We start from the raw sequence: 15,555 nt of genomic DNA on the forward strand, positions 1-15,555 counted from the left end.
CAAGTTTTCACAACCTTTTTCTCCCACTTCACTTTTCATTCTTTCTGACTTCTAATTTTGTTGTAGTTTCCTGGATCAAGCAGAAGGCAGACTTTCTAAAACTGGCTTTTTGCTGGGTTGATGTGTTATATGATTTAGACTTCTATCATTTGTTTTACATCTCCAGAACTGCTGGTTAACCTGACAGTGTTAACAGAAGGCATTTAGTGTGCTCTTACGAAAGAATATGAATTTTGTCTTTCTTGTAAACTCAGTCTTCTTAAAGTTGGATCTACCTTTGATTGCCTACAGAGTGCTAATGAATTAACTTTTGCAGATATTCAGAATTTAGCTATCAAACATCACTGAAAAATAGTGTGCAGTTATTCGCCGACAGTTTTATATAACCAAAGGTTCAGTATATTGCCTATTAAATGACTTCATAGGATACAGAGAAAACATTCTCCAAGGCCTCCGAGGATTTTCCATGCAAATTAAATCAGTGAGCAAATCATCAGCTCCTTTTTTTTTTTTTTTTAACTTATTTCTACTTGTACATTTGGAATAGTCATGTAGACTTCATGTTTTTTATAGGATGGCCAGGTGAAAGAGATGGACTGGAAACTTCTGTTGTTGAGTGTTTTTACATATTAAGAAAATATAGTAATTGAAATCAGGAAGTGCTTATATAGTTACACATCTGTTAGGCTAAATTCAACCAAACAGTTAATGCATTTTAGTAATTAAAGCAACAACTAATGAGATAAGGGCATTTTTGTTTTTAAACTAATTGGTTAATTCACAGATATTAGAGAAACAGCTACCCTGAATGCAACCCTTTATAGCCCTCGTGGAATGCCGAGAGTACGGAATCCATATTGCTCGCTTTCTAAAAATATGGATTTCCTTGGGGCAAATAATACTAACCCTAATGAAAAAGTTTAATAAATAGTGTACAGCAGAGTCTTTTATTTCTTAATTGGTTGGTCCTCAGGGGTACTAGAGAAAAAGCTAAGGAATTATCACAGTATGGTGAAATCCACGGGAATAAAAGTCCTCAGTGGAAGGACAGAAGGCAGAGAGCAGGAATTGGTAATGAGGAGAAGATACGCTAAAGATTTACTGCTTAAAGGCAGTATGATTGATTTTCAATAAAAATAGTTTGGGGGAATAAATGAAATACATTTCTTACTTTTTTTAATCATAAAGTATCATTTTTGAGGTGGAGTATGGTCCTTCAATGGCCAAGCATTTAAGTTACGTGTAGACACTCAGTATATGAATATTCAGTTATGTGATTTTTCCTTACTGATCATTCCTTTTATACAGGTGAACGAGGTCTTCACTGTGGTCACAGATTATGTATTTTTTTTTCAATATTTGATCCTTACACTTTAGCCTCTATGATGCATCAAAAAATAAACAAAAACAGATAAAATCTTGTGGCTTTACTCCATGATCCCAGTTCTTTTGTTGATCCCTCACCCCAGCCCCAGCTCACCTAATTGTAGTTTCTCCATGTGCTGATTAATACCATTTTATCTTTGTGCGTGTGTGATTAATCTTTTTAAATGCTTTTGAGGTCTGTTTCTACTCTCTTCTATGTAGGCAATGACTCTTAAATACCACAGAGTCATATTTAGCAAATATTCTAATTTACTGATCTTTTAAGATTCATAGGTTCCCTAAAGACATTTATCTCACAACACAGATGATTAAGCAATCTATAAGTCCTAGCGGTGTCAGAATTCGGGGGGGGGGGGGGTGTGGCGGCGGTGCACGGGTAAGGGATTGGAGTGTGGCATATATTTGCAACCAGTTAATTCAAAACTGTAAAAAATGAAGAATGCAAATACCATGATTCCACATCTCTTCAGGGGAGCTCATTTAATAATTTCCTCCCCATTCCAAAACAGAATTATTAAATGTAGTTGTGTTTTCAAAGCTCATGCTAGGCTAAAGTCTGGTTTTATTTTCTCTCGAAGGCCATTCTGTTGGAAAAAAGTCTTTTACTGGAGCATAAGAATTTTATTCGTACTTCAGGTTTTTCATTGAGCAATTATCAGTATTTTAATTAGAATCATAATTAAGGGGCGCCTGGGTGGCTCAGTGGGTTAAGCCTCTGCCTTCGGCTCAGGTCATGATCTCAGGGTCCTGGGATCGAGCCCCGCATCGGGCTCTCTGCTCAGCGGGGAGCCTGCTTCCCCCTCTCTCTCTGCCTGCCTCTCTGCCTACTTGTGATCCCTCTCTCAAATAAATAAATTATTAAAAAAAAAAAGAATCATAATTAATTGACTAAGATCACTATGAAAGCTTTGTAATAAAAGTGCCAAGTCAATTAAGAAATTAAACATATTATTGATAAAAATGTGATACCATAATAGCCTATTATTTAATAGGACATATTTTTTTAAGATGTGATAGTCACGGGTGCCTGGGTGGCTCAGTGGGTTAAAGCCTCTGCCTTCAGCTCAAGTCATGATCTCAGGGTCCTGGGATCGAGGCCCACATCAGGCTCTCTGCTCAGCAGGGAGCCTGCTTCCCCTCTCTCTATCTGCCTCTCTGCCTACTTGTGATTTCTGTCTGTCAAAAAATAAAATAAAATCTGGGGTGCCTGGGTGGCTCAGTGGGTTAAAGCCTCTGCCTTTCACTCAGGTCATGATCCCGGGGTCCTGGGATCGAGCCCCGCATCGGGCTCTCTGCTTGGCGGGGAGCCTGCTTCCTCCTCTCTGTCTCTGCCTGCCTCTCTCCCTACTTGTGATTTCTATCTGTCAAATAAATAAATAAAATCTTTAAAAAATAAATAAATAAAAAATAAAATAAAATCTTAAAAAAAAAGATGTGACAGTCACTTTATTTTAAAAATTAAGATAACACCACATTGTCATTTCCCCTCTTAAATTTTAAATATGAATAGTGGGTACTTTTAGCTATGTAATCATGGTTAGCAGACTCTATGAGAAGCAGTTATGTTGGACATGGCTGTCAAAAATAAAACAAAAGTAAATCATTTTCCTGAAATAATTGTCCTAAGGCTTCTTTTGGATTCAAGATAGGTGGATTTCTAGTGAAGGAGGAAATTAAAGGGTATATAACTTTTTGAAGAAGAGTTTTGCAAAAGAAGTGCTTTAGCCCCAAAACTGCTCTTAATCACTTTTAAGTGTTTGAAAATGTTATCTCTTAAAGCCAGAACTATTTCAAACAAAACCTCATTCACAGTGACATAATGAGGAACTGTTTCATAAGTAATAGCTGTATGTACTCTTCTTACTGTCAGTAAATTGGATATCACCAGTGGTCTTAGCAGAAAACACCAGCAGCCATAAACAGTTCTATCAAATCACTTTTTGAAATTAGAAAGGAATTGGAAAAGGGGTGTCTAATGCACTTATATGGAAATGGGTGACTGATGGATAAGAGTCTCATGTCTTTTTGATTCTGAATATCTTGCAAGCTTTTAAAAACATGCTATAAAAATAGCCCAAAACAGAGGGAAGAAATTCATATTTGGCAGTAGAATAATTCCAGCGAAATGTTAGCGAAAATGTTAGCTACACATTTTTGGGGCCCAGCTATCTTTTTATAGGACATTCCAAGATAGTAAGTTTGATTAGAACTACAGAGTATTTATTGACTTAGTCCTAGAGATAGCATCTGTTGGCTTGCATGCCATCATTATATTTTTATTTGTTTATTTTTTAATTTGTTCTGCCTCCGGGTATGTGGGGGTGGAGGGAATAGATCCAACTCTGTTTTACCACCAGGGTATCAAGGAACTTATTTTCTGATTCATGTTTAAGGAAATCAATGCCCTATGGAAAAAAAAAAATTCTGTAGTACCAGGAAATACCTATTAGATAGAGGCACCCAAAATCTCATGTCTTAAAATTTAAAATAAAGATAAGGAGGGCATTTTTGATGAGCCCTCTGTATTGTATATAAGATGAATCACTAAATTCTATACCTGAAACTATAGATGAAACAGTGAAAATATTACACTGTGTGTTAACTAATTAGAATTTACATAAAAAACTCAGAAAAAAATTGAACTACAGAAATGTTATTAGGAAGTTCTGACTGGCCATCTGGCTTTACATGTTGGCTATAATCATGGAGCATTTGCTTGTTTGTTTTTTAAGATATGACTTTGACAGTATGTATGTGTTGGTATCCTAGTAGTGAATGATATCAGTAGGATAACAATATTGATTGGCCAATGAAGTCTCAGGAACTACACACTTACACAGTTGCTGTGTATACAACACTGTTTCTTTCTTTAGACTCATGGTTCCCAGTCCGGGGTATTTTGCCATCAGGAGTTAATTGGCAACTCTGGAGACATTGTTGGTAGTTAGGGCTGGAGGTGGGGAATGTGTCATGGGAATCTCAATGGTCAGGAGAGTTCCTTACCACAGCAACAAACTGACCTAGCTGAAAATGTCAGTAGTGCCAAATTTACAAAATACAGTTCGAGGCAGGGATACCAGGGAAACCATGAGATGATTCAAAGGTAGGTTTTTCAAGGTGAGATCAAAACAATGGTTCTTTTTGTCAGAGATTTTAATCTGAAGCTTTCAGCTTCTTTTTCTTGAGACATGTTTCTTCTTTTTATGGATAGATCTGGGAAGAAGACCAGCAGGCATGAATGTAATCACGCGGCCTTGGATTTTTTTTTCCTTTGGCTAGTGCAGAGTACAAGCTAAAATTTCTTATAGTTTTCTGGGGATACCTCTAATTGAAACATTTTATTGTTGTTGTTCAAGCAAGTTGGTATCACTAACTGGCTATTGCCAGCTCCTTTGACCAAGAAACAAGTGATTTTCTTTAAGCTTAGAAGATAAAACTGATGACTACTTGGTGTTTCAGGCAGTGTAATTCTTTACATTAACATTATATTACTTGTATCCTGTTTATATAAATAATTGAATATATGTGTCTTCAGACTGGACATACCTCTCTTCTACCCCAAAGCTGTAACTTCTCCCTACCATTGGATACATTCATACTTCTTTCATTTTTTTAAATTAAAAATATTTATTGAAAATATTTAGATCCCTTTACACCCATAGTATTCATTTTAAAAAAGATCATTATATTTAATTAGACTATTTAGATAATTTCTATCTCTTAGTCCTCAAAGAAGTATCAAACTTTACACATACCATCTCTGCACATTCAAGGGAACAGAAATAATGTAACATTTTTCAGAAAAGATTGGAATATTTCTTTTATATTCACTTAGGAAAGATGACTCTGAATCAACTATGAATATTTAGTTTATTTAAAATTTTCTTTAAGTTGAATGAATGTGACAATGAATTCTTGCATGGTTTTAAAAGTGACGGTTGTCAAAACAGGAAAATTAGAAAGAAAAATTTTGATCCTCACCCTGGAAGTCTCCTCAAGAACAAATTCAAAATGTGAGAACAGGGACGCCTGGGTGGCTCAGTGGGTTAAGCCACTGCCTTTGGCTCAGGTCATGATCTCAGGGTCCTGGGATCAAGTCCTGCATCAGGCTCTCTGCTCAGAAGGGAGCCTGCTTCCCTCTCTCTCTCTGCCTGCCTCTCTGTCTACTTGTGATCTCTCTCTGTCAAATAAATAAATAAAATCTTTAAAAAAAAAACAAAAACAAAATGTGAGAACAGATACTCTTACCTCCATATGTTTGTGAACATGACACGATTACTCTAAAATTCCATTCAGTTGTTCATGCAGTTCCCCATAGGTGAGAAAGACTAAGAGAGAACCCTCCATAGCCGAGTTCACCCTTAATTAGCTCTGAGAATGATCCAGGAAACAGATACTACAAACACATTTACTCACTGGGATCCAGTGCCTTGGACGGTAAAGCATTTTTGTCCTCAGTAGCGTTGTTACTAACAAAACCATTTCAACAGCTTTATTAATTGTTATGAGGATTATTATATGTTATCCTTGACGGAAACCAAAATTTCCTAAATAATATATCTAAAAGTCTCCTTTGTATAGAGTAAAATACCACTTCTTACTAAACTCACTTATTTAACCCTTTGAAAAAGAGCTTGTTTCAATTATATCCAATATATCCTCTTAAATATGTGCAATAAAATTATTACAATTCCAGATTTACTTCTTTAAAGATTCTTATTAGTATCTCTGGGGCTGGGGGGTTGTAAATTATTTTGGTGTGTGTCAGACAGGATGAGAAGCTAGCTGGAAACCAGATTTATTGCAATTATATTACAATTATTTTGTAATTCAGCTTCCTGAGAGGTCAATGCTCTGAATTGTATCTAGGACCAATCAGTCTATTTTGAGCAGTTCAAGGCTCTGGTTATATGCCCTTGACCATCTGATGAATATTTCTGCCTTTCATTTTCTTTCAGAAGAGTTTTATATTTGTCTACCTCCCAGTCATGAAAAGCCAATTAGACATTTTAAAAAATATTAATAATGAAATACCCAGATTTTTCTATGAATTCATGGTGGAATTTGAGCAAGAATAATGCACTTTAAGAGAACTTTGAAGGTTTTCAAGTTGATGATACTGGGATTTTCTTCCTTTTCTTTTTTTTTTTCTTTGAGTTTCAGAATACTTTAGTCTGTGCAGCTTTGTTAATGGATAAATATGCGTTTAGCAGAACTTTGTAATCATTTATAGTAATGTGTACAGATATTTTCATAGTACACTGTGAATATAGTAAATCAGTATTTTGGTTTGTTTATGGAACATAATGTAGGGCATTCTGCATTCAGCAAACATTAAATGATAATGGCAGCCCATTACAGAGCTAGGAAGCATTCTCCCTGTCTTCCACTTCAGTTTCAATAAAAAGAAACTGAGACCCAGAGAAATAAAGTGACTGCTCAATGCTTCTAGCAGATTTTTAAGCCTAGAATATAAATTCCTTGACTCTTAGTCTGATGTTGCTTCTAATATACCTAGATGAGTTTTTCATTCAAAATCCTTTTTAAGGAAAATGCAAAATAAATTAAAATTCCTTAATATTTTTGTATAAAAAGTTTCTATAAGTATTTGTGTATTTATTACATAAAACTTTTACAAAAGATACTTGAATTAAATATATATGTTTATATGTCTGTGTGTTTTACCATCAACTAATCAGTAAGAAAGCAGTAGACATTGAGTGGAAAAGCACTGGATACTGAATGGAAAAGTAAAATAAATAAATAAAAGGAAAATGTGCTTTAAATTATTTCAGTTGTCTTAGCTTGGCTGAAGTCACCATATTTGTTTTTAGTATATTTTGGATTTTTAGTGACTCTCCTATGTCATTCTTTCCATGCGATTATTTTCAGTTCTTTGGAAGTGCTGCCTATGTAAACAAAGAGAAACAACCTTGTCTGCATTACACACACACACACACACACACACACCCACACACGCACGCACACACATGCATATACCAAGCCACTTACCACTCTGCTTTTTTCTCTTTTATCCTTTGATGAACGTGTCTGAAAAAAATCTAGTCTACATTTGAGATTCTTCCTTGTCTTAAGAGTTTACAGGATTTTTTCTTCCTCTATGTTTTTATAATGTTGCTTCATCATTGTTAAAATGACTCATTGTGTCTTAATTTATTAATTTACTTGCTAACAAATTATTGAGCCCCTACTATGTATCAGATAAGATTCCAGGTTCTGGGGATACATGTTAAATAAGGCAGCCTTGTCAAATTGACAAGTACTCAAGTTCAAATACAAGCTATTGCAACTGGTATTAAGTCCTTGGTGGGGGGGGGGGCATGGAGTGAAGATTAGCAAGAAGGATCAGGTGTCCAGGAAAAGTGCACTGTGGAGGAAACATTCCAAGGTCATGTTGAAGAGTTTTGTAGGCTCAAAGAAGAAGAGTTACAAAGAACCTTAGGTGGGAACTGTATAGATCTATTTTCAGATCTATTTTTATATAAGTAATAGGGAATATAGAGAATGGTGCTGGATGAACCCAATGGAATAATTACAAGAAAAATTATGATTTGTAGGCTGATATTTTGTTTTATAAGCAATAGGCACACTTTAAAGAAAGTGGTGATATCTGAGTCACTTTTAATTTTTTTTTAATTTTTATTTATTTATTTATTTATTTTTAAGATTTTTATTTATTTATTTGACAGAGAGGGATCACAAGTAGGCTGAGAGGCAGGCAGAGAGAGAGAGGGAAGCAGGCTCCCCGCTGAGCAGACAGCCTGATGTGGGACTGGATCCCAGGGCCCTGAGATCATGATCTAAGCTGAAGGCAGAGGCGTTAACCCACTGAGCCACCCAGGCACCCCCTCTGAGTCACATTTTAAAAGAACACTCTGCTATGTGAGGAATATATTCTAGGAACATTAAAGAAGAAATCATAAGACCACATTAAAGGCTATAGCAATGGTATTTCTGCCAATGAAAGAAGATTCAGGACTTGAACTAGAATGGACTAACAGAAAAAAGGCCAAGTATGTGGATCAAGGATTTCTTTGAGAATAGAGCAGACAGGTCTTTGTCTAATTGCTTTGTATCTTTCAGAAATGGAGGAATCACCATTGTGTCTTAAGTCTTTAAATGGCATTAAGTCATCAATTCTATTTTAATGTTTCCAACAAATCTTGACATTAGGATCTATTTAGTGTTCAGTTGTTACATGTGTATTTATATTTGTTTTTTGTATATAACAGTATAGTAAAGTAGTTTTTGTGTCTTGGTCAAAAAGAATTTGTGGCAAAATTAGGAAGTTTACATAGAATGTACGAATTCAATCCATCATCTCCTGTGTATTAAAAATGGACAATTTTTTATTTTTATTTTTAATTTTTTATTAACATATAATGTATTATTAGCCCCAGGGGTACAGGTCTGTGAATCACCAGGTTTACACACTTCACAGCACTCACCATAGCACATACCCTCCCTAATGTCCATAACCCCACCCCCTCTCCCAACCCCCCTCCCCCAGCAATCCTCAGTTTGTTTTGTGAGATTAAGACATGCGAGTCCCTTATGGTTTATCGATTTCCCAGTCCCATCTTGTTTCATTTTTTCCTTCCCTACTCCCCAAACCCCCCACGTTGCCTCTCAAATTCTTCATATCAGGGAGATCATACGATAATTTTCTTTCCCTGACTGACTTACTTCGCTCTCGTTAAAAATGGACTATTTTTTAAAAATGTACTATTTTAATTATAGTTGATTGGACCACTCAGTACTTTTTTTAAGTTTTCATTTAAATTTCTATTAGCATATAATGTAATATTAGTTTCAGATGTACAGTATAGTGATTCAGCACTGCTATACGACACCCAGAGCTCTAAACAAGTGTACTCCTTAATCCCTATCGCTTATTTACCCATCATGCCACATACCTTTCCTCTGGTAACCATCAGTTTGTCCTCTATAGATAAGAGTCTATTTCTTGGTTTACCTCTTTCTCTCCTTCCACCCCCCTTTGCTCATTTGCTTTGTTTCTTAAATTCCACATATGTGTGAAGTCCTATGGTATTTGTCTTTCTCTGACTTATTTCGCTTAACGTAATACTCTAGCTCCACCCATGTTGTGGCAAATGGCAAGATTTTATTCTTTTTTATGAATGAATAATATTCCATTGTATATACACACCACATCCTCTTTATCCTTTCATCAGCTGGTGGACACTTGGACTGTTTCCATAATTTGGCTATTGTGTATAATGCTGCTGTAAACATTGGGATGCATTTGAATTACTATTTTTGTGTTCTTTGGGTAAATACCTAGTAGTGTGGCTCTTACATCAGAGGGTAGTTCTATTTTTATTTTTTGAAGAACTTCCATATTTTCCAAAGTGGCTGTAATAGTTGCATTCCCATCAACAATGCAAAAGTGTTTTCCCTTGTCCACATCTTCCCCAACACCTCATGTTTCTTGTGTTATTGATTGCAGTCATTCTGATGTGATGTGATGTGATAGCTCATTACAGATTTGGTTTGTATTTTCCTGATGATCAATTACGTTGAATATCTTTACTTGTGTCTATTGGCCATCTGAATGTCTTCTTTGGATAAATGTCTATTTGGTATGTTCTGCCCATTTTTAAACTGGATTATTCATTTTGGGGTATTGAGTTGTATAATTTATATATTTTAGATGTTAACCCTTTATCAGATATGTCATTTGCAAATATCTTCTCCCATTTCGTAGGTTGCCTTTACTTTTGTTGATTGTGTCCTTTGCTCTGCAAAAGATTTTTATTTTGATGAAGTCCCAATGGTTTATTTTTGCTTTAATTTCTGTTATCTCAGGAGAAGTGCCTAGAAAGAAGTTGCTACAACCGATATAAAAGAGGTTACTGCCTGTGTTCTCTTCTAGGATTCTTATGGTTTCATGTTTCACATTTAGGTCTTAAATATATTTTGAATTTGTTTTTGTGTATGGTGTTAAGAAAGTAGTCCAGTTTCATTCTTTTGCATGTTGCTGTCTGGTTTTCCCAACACCATTTGTTGCAGAGACTATCTTTTCCCTGTTACATGTTTCTTCCTGCTTTGTTGAAAATTAATTGATCATATAGTTGTGGGTTCATTCTTGAGTTTTCTATTCTGTTCTGTTGATCTATGTGCCTACTATTTTTGTGAGAGTTCCATAGTATTTGGTTACTACAGCTTTGTGTATAACTTGAGATCTGAAATTGTGATGCCTCCAGCTTTGTTTTTCTTTTTCAAGTTTGCTTTGACTGTCCGGGATCTGTTGTGGTCCCATACAAATTTTAGGATTGTTTGTTTTAGCTCTCTGAAAAAAATGCTGTGGGTATTTTGATGGGTATTGTATTAAGTGTGTTGATTGCTTTGAGTGGTACAGACATTTTAACAATTTTTTTCTTCTGATCCATGAGAATGGAATGTTTTTCCATTTCTTTGTGTCATCTTCAATTTCTTATATCAGCGTTTTAGTTTTCAGAGTACATGCCTTTCACCTCTTTGGTTAGGTTTATTCCTAGGTATCTTACGGTGTTTGGAGCAGTTGTAAATGGGATTTATTTCTTAATTTCTCTTTCTGCTGCTTCATTATTGGTGTATAGGAATGCAACAGATTTCTGTATACTGATTTTGTATCCTGTACCTTTACTGAATTTATGTATCAGTTCCAGCAGGTTTTTTGTGGTGTCTTTTGGGTTTTCTATAGAGAATATCAGGTTCCTTGATTGAAATGTTAAATAAAACTTTAATTTCAAAAGAGTGAAATAGATGGTTGCCATAATTAATGAAGTTGTATTGATTTAGAAATCCAGAAATATGTAAGCTATTCAAAGATAAATTTTGATATTTTGATTAAGCCATGATGATACATATTTATACCTTTCATTAAACTTCTTACTAGCTTATGAATATGTGAAGAGAAGAGGCCAAACAGGATTTACTCAGTTTTATGGTTTCAGTGACTAGAACAATGGTGGCATAGCTCTAAGTAGACACTTACTACACATTTTTTTAATTAATCAGATTAATTTATTTTTCAACATAGTATCATTTATGCAAATATTTGATTCACAGTGGTCCATGAGAGAATGTAGGAGAAAAATGAAATTTAATTAACTCTCTTAAAATTTGAATCAGCTGCAAAAAGGATAATTTATAAACCAAAATAATAATTTTCCCCACTCACTAAAAGTGTGAGCCCATCAGATTGCAAGCAAGTAAAAAGATCTTCTAATTATTGAAATGAAAATATTTCAATACTTTCGAGCAAAGACTGAAAGACAGGAAAGAGTTACTTGATTTTTTGCAACGTATTTTTGTTATTTTGACACATTGTTAATTCATAGGATATCTAAGAAATATATATACATACAAGAAGCTTCATTTCATCCTCCAATCTATTCATTGCTTATTAGACAATGAAAGAAATGTCTCTTCTCCATTGGTTTTGGAAAAATCCAGTCATCTCTTAATTAATGACATATGATAAGTGAAATATGTCTCCTATAATTGTTTTTTTTCTAACTTTTGGCTAATGGGAAAATTAGAGCTGAATTAAAATATAATTTTAACAATTGGGAAAGAAATTAAACCATAGAAATATCACTAACCCCTATGACTTCATCACAATACTCTTCAATTTCTTTTTTTTCCCCTAATTTTCTCCTCTTCCTCTTCTTCTTCCCCACCCCACTCTCCTGTGCGTATGAGTGTGTGTGTTGGGGGGAGTGGGTGTTTGTAACAGCTTTTTTGAGATATACTTTACATACCATAATTTTTACCTATTTGAAATGTATAATTCATTGTTTTTAGTATACTCACAGAGTTGTGTGGCCATCATCACAGCCTAATTTTAGAATTTTCTTCAGCTGTCCCTAAAGTAACCTCTACACACTAGCAGTCCTCCTGAACTCTCCCTCTGTGGTTTCCTGCAACTACGAGTCCACTTCGTATCTCTGCAGATTTGTGTATTCTGTACATTTCAAGCAAAATAAATACACAGTATGTGGTGTTTTATGAGTACTTTCACTTAGTATAATAAGTCAGAGTTTTTTTATGTTTTAGGATACATCAATACTTCATTCTTTTTTGTTGTTAAATAGTATTCCATTGTGTGACATGCTACTTTTGGTTATCCATTCATTAGTTAATGGACATTTGAATTGGTTCTTTCTTTTTTTGAGGGTTGAGGGGAGGGTAAGAGGGAGAGGGAGAGAGGGAACCCTAAGCAGGCTACAAGCCCAGCACAGAGTCTGACTCAAGGCTCAATAACCCTAAGATCATGTCCTGAGCCAAAATCAAGAGTCTGATACTTAACTGACTGAGCCACTCAGGTCCCCTAAATAGGTTCATTTTGAGGCTATTATGAATAATATTTCTGCGAATATTTGTATGCGAGTTTTGTATAAGCACATATTTTCATTGTTCTTGACATACTTCCACTATTGAAGAGTGTAATTCTGGGTCAAATGGTAACTCTTTGTTTAGTCTTTTGAAGAACTATGAAATACTTTCCAAAGTGGTTGCAGCTATTTACCTTTTCACTAGCAGTATGAAAGGAAGCAGATTTCTTCACATCTTTGTCAATGCTTCTTCCTGTCTTTTTTACTGAAGCCATCTTAGTGTGTGAGAAGTGGCATATCACTGTGGTTCTGATTTGCATTCCTTCACTTACTAATGATGTTGAGCATGTTTTCATGTGCTTATTGGCCATTTGAATATCTTTAGAGAGATTTCTGTTAATATCCTTTGCCCATTTTTTTAACTACACTCTGTCTTTCCCTGCTAAATTTTAAGTGTCTATTTATATATGCAAAATACAAGTTCCTTGTCATATATGAAATTTGCAGATCATTCTCACAGGTGTAAACTTTTACTTTCTGAGTGGTATCCTTTGATGAACAAAAGATTTTAAGTTTAATGAAATAAAATATATCTATTTTTCTTTTGTCTTAACTTCCTTTGTTGTTAATCTAAGAAACTGTTGCTTAACCCAATACCATAAAGATATACCACTGTGTTTTTGCCTAAAATATTATAATTTGGGGGCACTGGGTAGCTCAGTCAGTTAATCATCTGCCTTTGGCTCAGGTTATAATCCCAGGGTTCTGCGGTTAAGCCCCACATTAGGCTCCCCACTAAGTGGGAAGTCTGCTTCTCCCTCTTCCTCTGCTGCTCCCCCTTCTTGTGCTCCCTTGCCCTCTGTCAAATAAAAATCTTTAAAAAAGAAAATATTATAATTTTTTCTTATGTTTAGTTCTGTGGTTTGTTTTACTTTTGTATATGATGTGAAGTAGGGTATCCAAATTCATTCTTTTGCATGTGGATAATCACTTGTCCATGCAACATTGTTTGAAAAGACTATTCACATTCAATGGTTTTCACACCCTTATAAAATATTAGTTGACCACAAATGTGTAGATTTATTTCTGGATCCTCTATTATATTAATTTATATCTTTATCTTTATGCCATTATCACAGTCTTGATTACTGTTGCTTTGTGATAAGTTTTGTGACTTCAAATCTGGATGTGTAAGTACCATCTTTATTCTTCTTCAAGATTATTTTGAATATTCAGAGTCCCTTTCATTTCAGATGAATTTTAAGGTCAACCCATAAATTAACACATGGTCTATCCCTAGAGAGTGTTTCATATGAATTTTAAGGTCAACCCATAAATTAACACATGGTCTATCCCTAGAGAGTGTTTCATATGAATTTTAAGGTCAACCAGTAACTTAGCATATGGTCTATTCCAAGAGAGTGTTTCATATGAGTTTTAAGGTCGACCTGTAACTTAGCATATGGTCTATCCCTAGAGAGTGTTCTGTGTGCATCTCCTAAGAATATATATTCTGCTAATGATTTGTCTGTTAGATCTTTTTGCTTTATAATGTTCAAGTCTTCTTTTTCATTATTGATCTTTCATCTAGTTGTTCTGTCTACTAATAAAATTGGGGTCAGGAAGTCTAATCATTACTGCCACACTGTCCATTTTTCCCTTCAATTCTTTTGATTTTTCTTTATGTATTTTGGAACTCTGTTATCAAGTACATATTTGTTTACAATTGATGTATTTTCCAGATGGAAGTAGTACACAAAAACGATACCAACATATTTCCATTTCTTCTCTCTCCTTTGCATTTTTATTGTCATACAAGTCATGTCTTTAAACATTTTAAGCCTAACTACACAATTTTTCTCTTTGTTAGGAACGAAGCACTTATCTTTATATGTTTTGAATAAATCAGAATTTATATTTGTTTAATATAGTTCTATGGTCTTCTTTTTTCCCTTGGTCATTCCATAATTTATATATGTCCTTAAAATATTGACATTTAGTGGATATTTTAATAAAATATAATTAAGAATACAAATATTCTTAATCTCTCTCATTGACATTCCTAAACACAATAGAATAAAAATATATGGTTAGAAACTATAAAAAGCTTATTGAATTATCTGAGAGTCATTAGCTACATGTGGCTATTTATATTTATTTTGAAATTAAAATAGTATGGAATTTTAAAAACCTACCTTTTGTCACATAAGCCTCATTTCATGTGTTTAATAACCAAATGGAACCAATGGCTACTTCATTAGACAATGTACAAACAAATATTTCCATCATCACAGAAGGTTCTATTGGACAGAGTTGCTACACATGTGCATATTATATACAGTGAAAATAAAAGCTTCCTTCCATATCACTCATTATCCTTTTTGAATATGTCTGTGTCTACATTGGTACCAGATAATATCAATGAAGATGTCTGTACATCTTCATAGGTCTGTACATAATATATTTCCAATAATATGCACTCTTACGTATGTGTGTGTATGTATTTAATGCCAACAACATGGAGAGTCTACACTTTTTATCAACTTAATAGTGTAACTATTAAGTAACAGGATCTGTTTACATGAAACCTTTTGTTTTTGTCTAACATTATTTAATGGTTATGTAGATTTTCTTTGTGTGATGTACTATGTATTTATTTCCTGTTGGCAACCATTTTTGAAATGTAGATGTAGGCTAAATTCATACAATAGTATTGCTGTGTCAAAAGAAAGGTCAATATGGAATTTAATACTATCACATTGTATTAAGTCCACCAATGGTATATGATATTGCCTACTACTCTACT

General features: G+C 34.4%; 1 protein-coding gene across 2 annotated transcripts in view; it reads left to right on the forward strand.

Annotated features, from left to right (window-relative positions):
- Positions 1–15,555, forward strand: part of DPP10 (dipeptidyl peptidase like 10) — a 1,411,353-nt gene that overhangs the window by 1,056,630 nt on the left and 339,168 nt on the right. The window lies entirely within an intron of this gene.

Source organism: Meles meles, chromosome 9 (assembly GCF_922984935.1).
Source record: "Meles meles chromosome 9, mMelMel3.1 paternal haplotype, whole genome shotgun sequence".
NCBI classification, from domain to species: Eukaryota; Metazoa; Chordata; class Mammalia; order Carnivora; family Mustelidae; genus Meles; species Meles meles.